Below are 13,877 nucleotides of genomic sequence, written 5' to 3' on the forward strand. Positions count from 1 at the left end.
ATGCTCACAGCCAGCTATTGGATGGAACACAGGGTCCCCAATGGGGGAGCTAGAGAAAGTACCCAAGGAGCGGATGGGGGCTGCAACCCTGTAGGTGGAACAACAATAGGAACTAACCAGTACCCCCTGAGTTTGTGTCTCTATGTAGCAGAAGATGGCCTAATCGGCCATCACTGGGAATAGAGGCCCCTTAGTCTTGCAAACTTTATATGACCCAGCACAAGGCAAGGCCTGGGTCAAGTAATGGGAGTGGGTGGATAGGGGAGCAGAGGTGGGGGAGAGGGGTATAGGAAACTTTTGGGATAGCATTTGAAATGTAAATAAAGAAAATAATAATAATAATAAAAAGAAATTCCTCTGTCACATAATAGTCAAAACAGCAAATGAACAAAACAAAGAAAGAATATTAAAAAGCAGTAAGGGAAAAAGGTCAAGTAAAATATAAAGGCAGACCTATCAGAATTACACCAGACTTCTCACCAGAGGCTATGAAAGCCACAAGATCCTGGACAGATGTTATACAGACCCTAAGCGAACACAAATGCCAACCCAGGCTACTATACCCAGCAAAACTCTCAATTACCATAGATGGAGAAATCAAGATATTCCATGACAAAACCAAATTTACACAATAACTTTTCACAAATCCAGACCTGCAAAGGATAATAGATGGAAAACCCCAACAAAAGGAGGGAAACTGCACGCTAGAAAAAACAAGAAAGCAATCTTTCAACAAACCCAAAAGAAGGTAACAACACAAACATAAAAATAACATCAAAAATATTAGGTAACAACAATCACTTTTTCTTAATATCTCTTAACATCAATGGACTCAATTCCCCAATAAAAAGACATAGACTAAAAGACTGGATACATAAACAGGTCCCAACATTTTGCTGCATACCAGAAGGGCACATCAGAGGCCCTTCAGAGTAAAGGGCTGGAAAAAACAATTTTCCAAGTAAATGGCCCCAAGAAACAAGCTGGAATAGCCATGCTAATATAGAATAAAATCAATTTTCAACCAAAAGTCATCAAAAAAGAAAAAGAAGGTCACTTCACACTCATCAAAGGAAAAAATCTACCAAGAAGAACTCTCAATTCTGAACATCTATGCTCCAAGTGCAAGGACACCCACATTCATAAAAGAAACTTTACTAAAGCTCGAAGCACACATTGTACCTCAAACAATAATAGTGGGGGACATCACCATACCACTCTCATCAATGGACAGATCAGGAAAACACAAACTAAACAGAGACACAGTGAAATTAACAGAAGTATTGGACCAAATGGATTTAATCGATTACTATAGAACACTTCATCCTAAATCAAAACAATACACCTTCTTCTCAGCACCTCATGGTACCTTCTCCAAAACTGACCATATAATCGGTCACAAAAGAGACCTCAACAAATATAAGAGATTTTAAATAATCCCAGGCCTCCTATCAGATCACTACAGATTAAGGCTGGTCTTCAATAGCACACATACACATATACAGTGTATAGCAACAGCAGAAAGCACACATACACATGGAAGCTGAACAATGCTCTACTCAATGAAACCTTGGCCAAGGAAGAAAGAAAGAAAGAAAGAAAGAAAGAAAGAAAGAAAGAAAGAAAGAAAGAAAGAAAGAAAGAAAGAAAGAAAGAAAGAAAGAAAAACTTTTTAGAATTTAATGAAAATGAAGGTACAACATACCCAGACTTACGGGACACAATAAAAGCAGTCCTAAGAGGAAAACTCATAGCTCTGAGTGCCTCCAAAAAGAAACTAGAGAGAGCATACACTAGCAGCTTGACAGTACACCTAAAAGCTCTAGAACAAAAAGAAGCAAATTCACCCAAGAGGAGCAGATGGCAGGAAACATCAAACTCGGGGCTGAAATCAACCAAGTGCAAGCAAAAAGAATTATTCAAAGAATAATTCTATAACCAAATATAATAATAATAACCAAACCGGGAGCTGGTTCTTTGAGAAAACCAACAAGATAGATAAACCCTTACCCAGACAAACCAGAGGGCACAGAGACAATATCCAAATTAATAAAATCAGAAATGAAAAGGGAGCTATAATAACAGAAACAGGAAATTCAAAAAAAAATCATCAGATCTTACTACAAAAGCCTATACTCAACACAACTGGAAAATCTGGATAAAATGGACAATTTTCTAGACAGATACCAAATACCAAAGTTAAATCAGGATCAGATTAATGACCTAAACAACCCCATATCCCCTAAAGAAATAGAAGCAGTCATCAAAAGTCTCCCAACCCAAAAAAAGCAAAGGACCAGATGGGTTTAGTGCAGAATTCTATCAGACCTTCAAAGAAGACCTAATATCAATACTCTTCAAACTATTCCACAAAATAGAAAGAGAAGGAACACTACCCAATTCGTTTTATGAGGCCACAATTATGCTGAAACCACAAAAAATACCCAGAAAAGAAGAGAACTTCAGATCAATTTCCCTTATGAATATCGATGCAAAAATACTCAATAAAATTCTTCCAAACCGAATCCAAAAACACATCAAAATGATCATCCATCATGATCAAGGGCTATACAGAGAAACCCTGTCTCGAAAAAACCAAAAAAACCCAGGGATGCAGGGATGGTTTAATATATGGAAATCTAGCCATGTAATCCACTACATAAACAAACACAAAGAAAAACATGATCATTTCATTAGATGCTGAAAAAGCATTTAACAAAATTCAACATCCTTTCATGTTAAAAGGGATCATCTTGGAAAGATCCTGAATTCATAGTAAAAGCAGTATACAGGCCGGGCCTGGTGGTGCACACCTTTAATCCCAGCACTCGGGAAGCAGAGGCAGGCGGATTTCTGAGTTTGAGGCTAACCTGGTCTACAAAGTGAGTTCCAGGACAGCCAGGGCTACACAGAGAAACCCTGTCTCGAAAAACCAAAAAAAAAAAAAAAAAAAGCAGTATACAGTAAACCAGTAGCAAACATCAAACTAAATGGAGAGAAACTTGAAGCAATCCCACTAAAATCAGGGACTAGACAAGGCTGTCCACTCTCTCCCTATCTTTTCAAAATAGTGCTCAAAGCCCTAGTCAGAGAAATTTGACAAAAAACAGAGGTTAAAGGGATACAAATTGGAAAGGAAGAAGTCAAAATATCACTATTCATAGATGATATGATAGTATATTTATGTGACCCCCACAAAAAATTCCAACAGAGAATTCCTAAACCTGATAAACAACTTCAGCAAAGTGGCTGGGTATAAAATTAACTCAAACAAATCAGTAGCCTTCCTATACTCAAAGGATAAATAGACTGAGAAAGAAATTAGGGAAATGATACCCCTCATAATAGTCACAAGCATTATAAAGTATCTTGGTGACTCTATCTAAACAAGTATAAGATCTGTGAGTGGAAACCCAGCCATAAAAAGAATGGAATTATGTCACTCAAGAAAAAAAAAATAGATGGAATTGGAGATCATGATGTTATACAAAATAAGTCAAATTCAGCCAAACATTACATGGTTTTCTTCATGTGGTAAATCTTGATTTAATTATGTGTATAAGATGAAAGACCAAGGGGACCTATGGGGCTAGAACATGTGTAAAGAGAAGCAAAGGAGGGAGACAAAATATTTCATGTTTGCTCTCATAAACAAAATCTGTTTTTAATGATATAAATATATATTACATGAAAGATGAGTAGGCTTGCTTGTGGGAAGAAATTGAACTAATAGGAGTGTAGGGCAAAATAGGAGAAAGTTGCAGAAGAAACAACATCATCAGATAGAAGGATATACATGTGTAAGAACCATAATTAAACCCACTAATGTGTGTGCAAATTAAAGAATTTGTTAAATATTTTACATATATAATCAATGAAGTCCTAATAGTAGGGGCGTCTTATTAAAATAATAAGAATAATTGTCACTATACTGTGCTAATGAACTAATATATTAACTTTTTCATATCATTAAGAAATAAGTACAATAAGATGGATTTTAAATATTCTAAGTGGTCTATTACTTACATAGATCATTAATAGTAGCCCATTACATGACCTATTTGGCTTCCCACTCATTCCTTTACTGAATAGTACTTAAAACAATGCAATGTTGATAAAATTTCACTACTTTTAGTGGACTAGCAAGGTGCCAAAGCAGTATTAATTTGCTCCCACAATCCCTCTGTGTGGAAGTAGCGCAGGATGGATACAGTACGTAAGGAGGGCGGTAATAATTCCCTGGAGCTTTAACCATATTAATTTATGGGAGCTGGTTACACAACTGTTGCATGGGAAGTATTTCTGTATTAGATAATGGCGTGTTCTGTCAGGAAGCTGGGGAAGAAGCTTCCAGGGAAAGCGAATGAAGAAACAGAAGTGGATGTTGGAGATAGGGAATCAGAACCTGTACAGACACACTGGGGCTGAGACTCAATTCTTAACACAGGGAGCGTTTCCCTTTGAGGATAGGGTGCACTGTGAGAATTCCACATCATCAGTTGGAGGAAGGTATCTACCTGGCCCAAAAACAAGAGAAATACCTTATGATTTGAAAATCCAGTGTCCACGATCAGTTTGGGTTTTTCGTTTTGGTGCCAAAAAATGGTGGTGCTGTCTGGAGAGATTCTGGAAGCTGTAGGAAGCAGGATCTCTTTTGAGAAAATGACACAGGGGATTGGGTCCTTGAGTCTCTATTTCCTGTCTGACAGACTGTACAGATTCTCTTCCAACTCCATCTCCCACCATTGTGTGTCCAAAATTTTGTCACAGCAAAGGGGAAAGGTAACTAATACAAAAGTGAAGAGCGTTTTTATCTTCAAGAACAAGAGGAACTGCAAAGCAGTGACAAAATGTGACAAAACAATTGACCAGCAACAGGTCCTCTTAACAAGAGTAAAGATGGCTGCTACCTCGCTGTGCCCTCAAGCTCTCACACAGAGGGAAACATCTGGGTTGGTGGCGCTGCCTGGAGTTTTACAGAGAAACTGCTAAAGCACCGTAGCAGCTGACAGTAAGTTCTCCTGCAGTCATCCCGACGAGCACAAATTTAGCAGTACTGACCATGAGTTAACATCGCTAAAGAAGAAAAAATAAAACTTGAGAATTGTTGTAGTGTTTGTTGTATACAAACTAATACTATGTGTAATTCATTAATTTTATCTGAGAAAGGGAGGTGGAGACTTATTCTTCAACACTTGATGCCACCAAGGGAACATGAGTCCATCAACTAAAAGAACCAGAGAACCATGGCTAAAGCTACTTAAAGAATGGAAAACAGCAACATAATTTGTTAAAAATACCCTGACTCGATGGTTATTGGCGCTGATACCTTGAGGTATCATATAAAGAAAAAAACCTGACTGTGGTATTGCTGATTTCTCTGAGTCAGAAGTGACCACTGCTGTCTTGAAGCAGAGCCACTACAATGTAGTTGGGGCTCATAGAATATTCATATTTTGTCTGTCATGCAGACAAAAAAACAAATAGAGGCAGTGAAAACTATAATGTAAGTAATATACATAAGCAACTAATTAATAATATATTAGTGTATAATGTGTATAATATAGTACATTTTAGTGTACAATATAATGCAAGGATATAAAGAAGAATGTAATCTTGTCATCTGCAGCAACATTGATGGTAGATGTAGAAGGACAAATGTCATATGCATTATAAGTTTTTATAAAAATAAAACAATATAGACCAGTAGTTTCTAGATATTGAAAATGAAGGAATGGAGGTAGAGGGTAAGTAATTAGGGCCTAGATTGACCTATGTATTGTTTTTCTTGACACATTAACAAAATAACTGACAAAGGGCAATGAAACTAAATGGGGTTTATTTATTATGTGAGTTTGAGAGTGTGGTCTATTGGAGCAAGGAAGGTATAATGATGAGCGTGTGGAGCAGCACACTATACCCTCTATCAGGAAAACAGGAAGAGATGAATGCTGGTGCTAGTTCATCTCTCCTGTTCCCTTTCAGTCAAGCCAGGACACTGGCCCATGGGACAGCACCACTTATGTTCAAAGTGACTTTTCCCTTCCCAATCAAACCTTTCTGCAAATACCCTGACAGACATATTGAGTGCTGTGTCTCCTAGGTGATTACAAATCTAATCAATTTGAAAATAATATTTGGCCAATCAACCAGTATGCCTTTTATGCAGTTATTAAAATATCACATGGAACCCCATTAGTATAATAATACTTAGAACACATTAATAAAATGGGTTAAATGATCCATCCACATACCACAATGCTTCAGTCTCAGTAAATTCCAAAGGGAGAGTATAGCATACCTTATACATCCTGCAACCACACTTAGAATAAGTGGAGTTTTCTAAGCAGTATTGTGAGTACATATTCTGGATTTTGTTGTTGTTGTTGTTTAAGACTTTTTCATATGTGTAAGTGTTTCTTCAGTGTGTGTTTCATGTACCGTGTGTATACAGCCCTCTGTAGAGGCTATCAGAAGATATCAAGAGCCCTGGAACTGGAGTCATAGAAGTCTACAAATTGCCACGTGAATACTAGGAACTGAACTCCTGACTGCAAAATCAGTAAGTGCTTTGAGCTGCTAAGCTATAATTCCAGAGAAAGAACTGCTTTATTTTTGTTCAAGATTTCCTTTTGTTATTTTTAATTGTGGGTATGTGTTAGCGAGTCTCTGGGTGTGTGAGTCCCCATTTTGTGCATTACTCAACTTCAAGAAATTTGCGTGGCAGTCAAGATTAAAGGATGTTAAAAATAGCAGTAATACATCAAATCTTGAAGAAAGTAATTACAGTTATTTTTATGATAATTATAAACAATAAAACAATGTTAAACAGAAAGAGCCAATGCCCTCATAATACCCCTCATTTTCATGCAAGTTTAAACTACATTTAAAGAAGAATTTATAGGACCCACAAGACAACTCAGTGGGTAAAGACGCTTGCTGCCAAATCTGACAGCCTGATTTCAATACCTGGGGCCCACATTGTAGAAGGAAAGAAACACATCAAAGTTGTTTTCTGACCTACACATGCTCAATCTGTTTCACACACACACACACATACACACAATCTACCTAGCAAGTTCATACAAAATGAGTAAGTAAATGAATAGATAACAGATAATAATAACAAAAGTAGAATTTATAAATTAAAGAAAATGTTGACCTGCCTTTTTGTTCTGAAAAATAAAGTAGCTGTAAAGTAATGTCTCTATTGACACAAATACTGTCATTTCGCATAGAATTGCTATCCTGTCTGTCCTTTACTGGAAGTATAGTGTATGGACATCACTGCATCATTTGGGTAACAGTGCTGAAACAACCTAATGGGAGTTCTCACAGGGCCTCTGAGTTCTACAATCAGTGGATGTCCTATCACTAGCTCAAGAAATGTTAGCAGATTTTTCATTTCTAGCTTTATTTTTTAAGAATTATTTATTTACTTTATGTATATGAGTACATATACATAAAGAGAGCATCAGATTATATTACAGGTAGTTGTGAACCACCATGTAGTTGCTGGGAATTGAACTCGGGACCTCTGGAAGACCAGAGTTAGTGCTCTTAACTGCTGAGCCATCTCTCCAGCCCCATCTAACTTTACATGTATATATGTAGCAGGTTTATTGGGAAGCTGCTTTAGGACAGGCAAGTTCACTGTCCCCAGAGAAGTCACCATGGCAGAAAGGGGGAGAGGCAGGGGGAGGGAATGAGAAAGAAAAATATCCTTTCTAGAAGGTGGTTAAGTTCATTGCTTTCAGCACCACCTTGACTTGTACTGCCTCCTACCACCAGCTAAGAAAGAATGTCAGCTTTACTTGGCTGCATATATCTACTTTTTTTTTTTTCCTGCCTCTTAAAACGCGAGTTCCAAGTGGGATGACAACATTAAGTGCATGTTCTTCTCATGTACCAAATGGTTTCAAAAACGCCACTTTGCTTACATTACGTATGATCAGGTAATACAACCCATGGAATGATAGGAAGGAAGACGAGCCTTTCAGATATCAGCCATTAATTCCTGTTGAAGGACAAAAGCAGAAACAGCACTCAGTGACAGCTCACGTGTTAATAACTAAATGACGTGAATGTACTCAGCAATTAGCTTGCCAAAGTGACTGATTCAAAGTACTACCAGGGAGCTGCTTGACTGTACCAAATTATTTGTAATAGTAATTCCCATTTGCATAAGTGATTCCAAACCAATGGAGGCCAAACCACTTAGAAGGTTATTTATTAATTAAACAACTGATTAATGGTTACAGACTGAAAACTTGTGACTTAATGTTTCAAAATTCTGCCTCATAAAACAGACAATGTTTTGTCCATGATCCCGAGAAAGTGAGAGTGGTGATCCTGGAGAGTAAGCTAGTCAAGAGGAGGGAAAGTTTCACAAAGAAACAGCATGTCAAACTACATTTGTGTAAATAAACAAAAGACAAGAGAAGAAGCTGTTTGCCTTCTCATTTTTTTTATTTATTATTTTTTTAATGTTAATTTTTTATTAGATATTTTCTTCATGTACATTTCAAATGTTATCCCCTTTCCTAGTTTCCTCCCCAAAAGTCCCCTATACCCTCCCCCCAGCCTGTTCCCCAACCCACCCACTCCTGCTTCCTGGTCCTGGCATTCCCTGTACTAGGGCATATAATCTTCGCAAGACCAAGGGCCTCTCCTCCAATTGATGGCCGACTAGGCCATCCTCTGATACATATGCAACTAGAGACACAGCTCTTGGGAGTGCTGTTTAGCTTGCCTTCTAATTTTCAACTGAAATAATTTTCTATTATGATTCAGACCAAGGTTATAGAGTATTGTGTCATAAGTTAATTTAATCCTGATCACTCTCCTTTCCTTTGTGAAAGCTGTCATTGTAATTATGGAAATGACTCTACCCCATACAGCAGGAACAATGGATATCATGGACTTCTTAAAGTGTGCAAAATATTTTAACCAGCAGATAGGCTTTCACCGATCTATATTCAAGCATCTACAAATAAACATATCAGAATCATTAAGAAGCTACGTGTAGTGGCACACGCCTTTAATCACAGCACTTGGGAGGCAGAGGCAGGCAGATTTCTAAGTTCAAGGCCAGCCTGGTCTACAGAGTGAGTTCCAGGACAGCTAGGGCTACACAGAGAAACCCTATTTCAAAAAAAAAAAAAAAAAAAAAAAAAAAAAAAAAAAAAAAAAAAAAAAAAAAAAAAGAAAGAAAGAAAGAAAAGAAAAGAAAAGAAAAAAATTCATTAAGAGATTATAGAAAATAATAAATGTAACCACACAAAAGTATAGGCTTAGACTTCTCAAAACCTACGTTCATAAGGGTTTTTAAACCCTTTAACCTCCATTCTAGCCCACCACTCACCAAAGGTAGTAGAAAGGAAAGGTTAATAGGGCAAAGGAGGATGTGGACCCGTTTAGAAATAATTCTTTGGGCTGAGCCCGATCTTCAATGACAGGATATCAGCAGTTCAGTTCACATGAATCAGCAGGGCTAGCTCAATCCACTTGCAAACACCATGCACAAACCAGCAATGGCAGTTCAATCCACTAGAACCACAAGACTCTTCTAATCACCCAAGTCTGTGGAAGCTGCAAGAAGCGGCTGGAATATCAAAAGTTCCTTGGGGCATTCGTCTCTATGAAGTCACGACAAATGATGATCAGTGGAGATGGCAAGATGTATCAATGCCGCAGCGTCACTAGTGAAGACCAGCATCAGCAAAGTCCAACAAAGACCAGCAAAAAGTGGCAAGGCAAACCAATGCCGCTGCTTTGTCCACTGTTTGTTGGGTTTTATTGATACACTTTCCAAACAGCACGTGTCCTCTCAAGCATCTGCTCTAGCAAAATATTACATGCCCCTTTTTTTTTTCAGGCAGATTCCAGAAAAACACCATGTGTCTGTTCTCAGCAAAATTTCCTCTCATAAGATGCTTCCCAGAAAAATGTTACATGACACAACTGAGTCTCCAAAGAAACCAGAAATTTCTGCTTCACAAAATCAAGTGATTCTCATAAACCAAGACTCAACAACTAAAAAGTGATTATTATAATTTACTAACAACATAAATAAAATAATATATACTAAGAAATGAATTTAGATAAAAGCTATGAAACTCATTTTGCTGAGTAGTACAAAAACAATCTCTGAAAAGCATTAAGAAACCCTAAATAAATCCCATGATATGATTACTAATGTCAGTGCTACCAAATATACTTGCAAATGTCATAGCAACTTTAATAAAAATTGAAACCTTTTTGGTGGATTATAATAAGGTGATTCTAAAATATAAATGGGACTCAACACACACAAAGTTGCTAAGAAAATCTTGAATAACAAAGTTGGGAGACTTATTCAGTGTGCAATCATGACTTATTTTAAAGTTGAACTGTTTAAGTCAGTGGATTGTGGGAAAGAATAAATAAATAGGGTGCTAGAACAGAATGGAAGGTTAAAAAAATTAAAGCCCATACCTATTGCTTTTGATACATGTCAAATATTTTATAAGTAGTGGGGACATGTGGTGTTTTGGTGAAGAGAAATAAACCATAAAACTTGTAAGATAACTTTAACCTTGAGTAAAATTGGAGGAATACAAGGCCTAAATATAAAAGAACAATAGATTAAAATGGGACCCAAATCATATTTATGGTAAGAATTAAATTAAGACCTAGTCTTTGTCAAAAAAAAAAAAAAAAAAAGGCACTGAGGTAATAATGGGCAAGCCACAGGTAGAACACATGGAAGATCATTGTACCTATCAAAAGACTCATTTCCCAAGTATTCAAATAATTCTCAGACTTACAGTAGAAGAATGATCTTACATAATAATGAACAAGAGACATGACCTGAAGGACCACAAAAGAGGGTATCCAAATGTCACTCAGGAAGTAATGTGATAGCTGAAGACAAATGGCATATACTGGGAGTGTTAAGACTATCAATAAACATGTGGAAAGATTCTAATCAAGAGCAATGCAATATCAACCAATGACTGAATGGAAAACTATTATCAGCATAATTTAAAAATATCACTAAACATTTTTTCCAGCAAACAAACTAGATCTCATCACTACTGAAAAATGAGGAGAACGTCCTAATGTTTTAGAAAGCTATGTATGCATCAATGTCAAAATATTCTTACATACATATTTCTAATAATGCCCAACAGCCCTAAGGTATATGTTCATTGGTAATATCAACAAATAACTTTGCACTATTACAGAGCAGAGTATTATTTAGCAATGAAAATGTGCAACTGTCATTTATGACATGTCATTTATGAACTTCAAAACCAGTCTTTCAGAGGGTAAGAAAAACAATTTAATATTAACTGAAGCATCTTGAAAGAAAACATATTGTCATATTCCATCAACAAAAAGTTCTGCACACAGCTCTCAATGAGATATCGCCATCAAATTTCTCCCCTCTGATCTCACAAACCCCACAGAAAGGAGACAAAAGGAGTGGGAGAGACAGAGACAACAGAAAACACCAGGAAAGCAAGTCCCTCTAAAACCACTGAGCTAAGTACATAAAAAACCCACAGAGTTTGAAATAGCAATCACACTCTGCCAGAGCCTGACAAATACAGAGGCGGATGATCGCAGCCAACCATTAGACTGAGAACAGAGTCCCCTATGGAGGAGTTGGAGAAGGGACTGAAGGAGCTGAGGGGGTTTGCAGTCCCATGGAGGAAGCAACAGTGTCAACTGGTCAGACCCTCCCCCTGCCCCGGAGCTCCCAGGAACTGTACTACCAACCAAAGAATACACATGGAGGGACTCGCCTTGTTAGACATCAGTATGAGGAGTAGCCCTTGGGCCTGAGGGTGTTCGATGCGCCAGTGTAGGGGAATGCTAGGGAGGAAAGACAGGAGTGGGTGGGGAGAGGGGAAGCACCCTCATAGAGTTAGAGGGATGGGGGAAGGGGATACGGGTTTCCAAAGGGGAGACCTAGAAAGGGGAAAATATTTGAAATGTAAATTTAAAAAAATATCCAATAGAAAAAAAAAACTTTAAAAGAAGAAATAGCAAGCACAGGTCCTCTGAATATAATTTATAGCTTTCAGCTTTCCTACATGAATGGAAATCCTGACTGTATAGGGGACCAGCCCTCTGACTCCTGTGCCATCTCTTGGAAATCTTTTGTGTTTTTTGTTTGTTTATTTTGTCCAGCTTTGATATGGAGATTTTCATTTTATCTTATTGTGTTTTATTTTGTTATCATCTCCTAGAAGTCTGTTCTTAAGAATAGACAAAGAGGGAGTACATCCTGGGCAGAAGGAAGTAGAGAGGAACTAGGAGGACAAGAGGGGAGGGAAACTGGATTCAGACTACATGGTATGAGAAAGGAATCCACATTTGATGAAAGGGGAAAATAAATAAATAAATTTTAAATGATTAAAAAACTTTAACTCTACACTCAAAATAGGAAAATGAAAAGTTCCAAACCAGCCAGAACTCATCGCTGGTGTTATCTTAAAGGTGGTTGGTGGGACTGGGTGAAGCATAGCCAAGTCCCAAAAGCCCAGGGCATCCTCGCAGAAGCCACTGATACCCTATTTCCTCACCTACTTGTCTGTGTGACATCATTTCTGATCACTCAGGAAATTAAAAACCTTTTAATTTTCTAAATTTTCTGTAATTGTTTTCAAACTGCATCCAATTTAAAGAAAATCCCACTCTCAAGCTCAAAATAAATATTCAAATGAGAACACTGAGATGCAAGTTTTCACCAGCTGATTTCCAAGACATTCGTTGGTCCTCTTTAAGCTTAGACTTTGACTGATGGTTCAGGGGACAGAGGAGGCAGCAGTAGTAGATATGGAGAACAAAGTCTTATGCACTAGGTGAGTCTAGAGAATTGTTTCCCAATCTTACACTGGCAGACCTCATCTTTCTACAGTAAGCCCTTTACAAATTATTATAATATGATAGAGATATATTTAATCTCAGAGAACTTTAAAAAATGATGGAGAAAGCAACCTTTAGACAAGCAGAAATGATCAAGACTTCTACATGGCTCCTTTTGTGCCCTGCTACAATAGAAAGATGCCCTATGCTCTAAAACATTAATTCTATTGGCCAGGCCCTGTGCTTGGCCCTTGAACCATCTCTTCTGCCTGTGCCTACTTTTCTGCTTCTTCTTGTTTAGTAATTTGGAACTTCAGATCATCTTCATTCCTTTTCTGTTTTAATCAAGAACTCTTCTACAACATTTAAAAGTTATACTTATTCATTGTATCTATGTGTGTTTTGTCTGCATATATGCTGTGCACCATATGGATGATTGATGCTGGCAGACATCAGAAGAGGGCATCAGATTCCCTGGAATGAAGTTATAGATGATTGTGAGCCACCACGTGGGTTCTAGGAATCGAAACAAGCCTACTGCAAAAAGCAAGAGGTGCACTTAACCACTTTCTACAGCTGTACCTCCATAACTTTTAGGAGACCTTATCTCCAATTTCAGCATTTATGGTCTTCAAATCTTGAAGCATCTTGGCTAAGTCATTTTCTGTCTCCATAGGAGATGTCAGAGCTCATATGACACTTGCTCACTTGTCCCTATCAAGCCTCTGTGTAACTGGAAGGTAAATCCTACATTTCCTTTCTGTTATGACTCATGTCCTGACTTGTTTAGAGCCTCTTTATCTTAGTTTGGACTTAACATCATGGAATTTGTCCATTTCATCCAGAATTTCCAGTTTTGTTGAGTATAGCCTTTTGTAGTAGGATCTGATGATGTTTTGGATTTCCTCAGGATCTGTTGTTATGTCTCCCTTTTCATCCCCCAATGGAGGAGCTAGAAAAAGTACCCAAGGAGCTAAAAGGGGATGCAAAACTGTAGGTGGAACAACAATATGAACTAA

Source organism: Mus pahari, chromosome 19 (genome assembly GCF_900095145.1).
Source record: "Mus pahari chromosome 19, PAHARI_EIJ_v1.1, whole genome shotgun sequence".
NCBI classification, from domain to species: domain Eukaryota; kingdom Metazoa; phylum Chordata; class Mammalia; order Rodentia; family Muridae; genus Mus; species Mus pahari.